Source organism: Magnolia sinica, chromosome 6, assembly GCF_029962835.1.
Source record: "Magnolia sinica isolate HGM2019 chromosome 6, MsV1, whole genome shotgun sequence".
Classification (NCBI taxonomy): Eukaryota; Viridiplantae; Streptophyta; class Magnoliopsida; order Magnoliales; family Magnoliaceae; genus Magnolia; species Magnolia sinica.
Window position 1 is genome coordinate 65,322,719 of NC_080578.1, and position 4,718 is coordinate 65,327,436.

At 40.6% G+C, this 4,718-nt stretch overlaps 1 long non-coding RNA gene across 1 annotated transcript; it reads right to left on the reverse strand.

Annotated features, from left to right (window-relative positions):
* Positions 1–1,382: 1,382 nt before the first annotated feature.
* LOC131250060 (uncharacterized) lies at positions 1,383–3,098 on the reverse strand. The gene is made up of 2 exons (XR_009173026.1): positions 2,787–3,098; positions 1,383–1,658 (listed from the first exon to the last, which is right to left on the reverse strand). It is a non-coding gene; the product is annotated as an uncharacterized LOC131250060 (long non-coding RNA).
* Positions 3,099–4,718: the final 1,620 nt, after the last annotated feature.

Here is a 4,718-nt window from a genome sequence, read left to right on the forward strand (position 1 = left end):
CTTTGTTTTCTTTTAATAGTTTAATATACTGGTTAGCCTCTTGTTCATGGAGACTGGCACTTATAAATGTATTCTGAGGTTCTTCTTCTGTCCCTAGATTTATTTCCCGTAAGTTGTTGATCGTCGGTTGCCCCCCCCTCCCCCATCTTCTATATGCTTCGGAGCCGCCTAAGGATGCTTGATCATTTCAGCTTGTCCGTTTGACTGATTCAACAATAATCATATTTATTGAAGATTCTCCTCCTAATCCGCAGTGCTTCTCTCGTTTTTCTTCATTGACTCTAATCGGGGTCAAGATGCCTTTTCTACTATTTAACCCAGCTAGTTCTTCACAATCGAAGCCCATATTCTTCATTATCTTTTTACTAGCGGAGCTGTATCTTTCTAGATCTTCAGATGTTAATTTTGTGAAGTTTATCTTTTTATCTATCTTTTCTTCTACCTATGCTTCTGGGACTGCATAAAATTCAATAGGCTCAGGGTTTTTCAAACTATCTTCAACATGGAACCTCTTAGGCATAGCTGGGAATGGTTTTTTCCTTTCTGCATGTGGTAGTGGCATCATATAGTTTGACTGCAAAATTTCTAATTGCTTAGGCGATAATAATGTTAATAGAGGCTGCCCCGATCATCTCAGATGTCTTGGCATGAAATGAAATTTTTGCTTCACATTCTCTTTCTCACATAACTCTATTTTTGTGACCCCATTCTACACTGTGCTTGCTTTGCCTTTTGTTGTTTTATTCTCATTGCTTTCCATTTTATTCCCTGAAGCGAACTCGTCATAATAACCGGCGTCGGTGAAGAAAGACTCCCCTTCTATATAAGGGTTTGCATCGGCATCACCTTATATTGAGTCCCATCTTTACAGTACATGAAGCATTAACGGAGAGTCGATGATATGATGCCATATTGATGCTTCCAGGGTCTTCCCAAGAGGAGATTATATGTCGTTACTATGTTAATGACATGATAAACAACATTTGTCATTAGCTCCCCTATCTCCAATGTTAGTGTGATTTTGTCGAGAGCTCGCTATCCGTCTTGATTAAACCCTTGTATCATCATCCCAATAGGGCGCAAATGAGAACGGCAATATCCCAATTCATTTAGCATCATTAATGGTACACTACACCAAAACAATGAAAAAAGGATGGTTGAAAACCGTCTCAAATGACAATAAAGGACGGTTTTGAACCGTCGCATGGGCCGTCATATTTTGGGGCGTCGTATTACTTAAAGGACGGTCATGAACCGTCATATAACACCTCGACTTTTTAAGACCTGAGTATATGACCCGTGTCCCAAAAACCCGAGTGTTAGCTTCAAAGGATGGTTAAATTTGAGTGTACATTTTTTTTTCCTTCATCAGAGTAAGCAAATGAGCGTAGTGTGGACAAATGGACATAAATGAAAATTTCATTATCATTCAAATTTACAAGAAGCTGCCCATAATGACTTATACAAACCAATGTCTCTGAATTTAACAAGTACAAGATTTACAAAAATTTAATACATGAAGAATAGCGAAAAGCATATAAATATAAGCCGCAAGATCACGTAGCTCCTCCAGGTAAATACAGCCATGCATCCTTGGCAATCGTACCCTGCTCCTCATCAAGTCTGAACATACATATCACTAAAGCCACCTGTACTACCTATACGGTTGTATATTTGATGGATGAGTGGCCAACTCAGTGTGAATTCCCCTCAAGATTACACACCACCGCATTAGGTAAGAGATAGTATAAAACATCCAGACAACCAAAACAGAGTAAATGCAGTCTTATTAGGTGCATGGATGTATAAATGCAATCATCGACCCGAGTAAATCATCCGGACGGTCGGTACCCCAAGAAAAACATCCAGACAGGCAATGGGGTCGTCACCCAAGGATGTGACTGGTCATCAGCACAACACGCGGCGTAATCGTATGGGCATGAGTGATCCAAGTCAACATCATAAATCGATCGACTGGTCATTAGCGCAACATGCGGCATAATTGTATGGGCATAATGATCCAAGTCGTCGTAGTATGCTATGCGTGCATGATTTGCCAGCCCATTATTAGTCCAATTGCAATCAGCCATTTTAGAATAAGCTCACGGTCACTACAGGGAGCACAGGGCCCAGCGTAGGTCGACAGCTCAGGCATAGTGTCCCATTACCACCATCCCCGGCTCATGAGGCTACCATCTTAGGATGTTTAATGGAAACCCATCGACTAGTGGCCAATCATATTACAGTATATGGGGCTTACCATCGTATGGTTGCACGGTATAAAACATCGAACCCATATAGGAAAAATACTAGAACAAAGCCACATAGGGCGATATCAAACAAGCCACATAGGGCAATTATCAAAATAGGCCTCATAGGGCGAGTATTAAAACCATGCGATAAAAGACCATCCTTGAAAACTATTGGACTCAACAACCCTAGATGGTAGGCCCCACATTAATGATCAATTTAGACCACCACTCAATAACCACTAAGTCGAAGGTCCATTTTAATCACAACCAGTCGGGTTACATCCCAAGTATGAGTGTACATTTATAGGTGGGGGTTTTCCACTAATGTACCAGTTTAAAGTCCATAAGCAATACACAAATAATCCACAAGCATGAACAAATATACAAGATGAACATTAAGAAGGTAATACAACAATTCAATTTCCACCAGCTAACACATGTGATTATAAGAGAGAGATATCGATTATAATTTTTAATAAAAACTATAACTTAAGCTAATGAGAAGATGGAAAACTCAAGGGGAAGAATCATCACCTTATACTTTGAATCACCTTCTAGTGTCGCTAAGACGCCCTTAGAGTCAAATCCTAACATGAATCATAAGATCGTATGGTTAGATCAAAGTTGTACAAACTATCTATGGCCAAGATTATAATCTAAGGTTTGGATCACTTAGGTTTAGGGCTTCACTCTAGAGTCTAGGTCTAGGCTTAGGTCTTGGGATTTGAACCTCTAGCTAATGTATAATTGAAATGTTAATTTAATAGTTATAAGATATTTATTAACATCATTGTTGCGGCTAATGTTAGCTAATGTAGCAATGATAATCTTCATGATGATATTAAATTGTACAAACTGTTACAATGATAATATCCAAACATGATAAATAAAATGCTAATATTTAATAACCGTAAAATTTCTTATTTATTTATAATAACTAATATAGGCATGGATATCATGCTATATAATTACGAATATCATAGTAATACTAATGATAATAAATAAATATCAAGACCTATTATCTATGGTGACAAAATACTAATTGTCTATTAACGCTAACGATACTAGTGTTATAACCAATGATGAAATAAGAGTAGCATTAATAATGAAAATTGTTAATATCAAGTTTCTGTAATAAATATTACTTAGCAAAATTATCCTACTAATGGTTAACCATACCTAATATTGGAAATCCTTACAATAAGAGTGGTAACAACTAGGGTGATCTACTATCAATGAGAGTGTTTAGAAATGATAAGTAGATACTAGTGTCTCATTGATACAGCCCAACGGATGGTGTCATATTTGCTGGCGGGCTCAGATCCAGGCCCATATATGGGACGGATTGAGCCCATGCCTATTTCTACCGTGGAGGGGCATGGAATTTGGCCCAATGTCAACATAATTTGAGGTGGGCCTGCTGAACCAAATGGGGCCCAACAGCAACACAGGCCCGAGGTGGGCTGATTGGACTGATTCTGGCCCACAGAGACCTGCCTCACATGCAGCCCATCATATGTGTGGTGGGGCCCATTGAGATACGTGGTGTGGCCCACTGAGTTTGCCCAGTAGCGGCCCATAGTTGTGGTTAGACCAAGCTCAGATCTCAGCCCAACACAATGTCTGGGCTCGGACCAGATTCCAACTTACCTACATACAATCTCTTGTGGAAAGTGATTGGAGAAGTTGGTGGGAAGAGAAGCAGTGAACAAGGCATGGGGAGTGACATCAGTAGCAGACGTTTGAGACTTTGCTTGGGGTTGGATCTCTCTGCTACTTTCAGTGTAGAAGATGGAAGCTACAATGAAAGCACAGATGTGAAGAGTACTGAGAGGAAATGGAGTCTTCCTTTGCCTCCATCTCTGCATTTTCTATAATCTCTCCCTCTCTTCTCTCTCTTTCAGCTTCTCCTCTTCCATCCTTCCCTGCTGGAATATCCAGCAGGCCTTCCATTCAAACCAGACGACATCTGGATCTGGCCAGACCCGTCCCTGGCTCGGACAAAACCCGGTCAGGTTGGTGCGGCTACCCCACACACGCACCCCCATCACTTTGTTGATTCTTTTCTTTTTTTTTTCCTCTTTATTTCTCTTCTTTCTCCCCCTTGCATCTAGTTTCGATCCAAGGTTGAACCAGTCTTGGAATTGCAACAGCTCAGTGAGCCGAAACGGTGGTCGTGCATGGAGTTTTGGCAAGGAAGATGAAGTGGCTTTAATGCAGCTTTGGATGCGGGCCATCTTCCTATGAAATGATGTTGCTGGAGGGTCTAGACCTCCCAGGTGGAGCTAGTAGGAGCTAGAAAACGAAGCTCAAATGACATTCTCATGGTGGGTTCGGAGATAGAAGGAAACGACAACTCTCTCTCTCTCTCTCTCACTCCCTATTTTTCTTCTCCCTCACTCCTTTCTTTTCTCTCTCTTTCTTCTCCTTCCCTTCTTTCCTTTCTCCTTCCTTTGCTGGAAACCC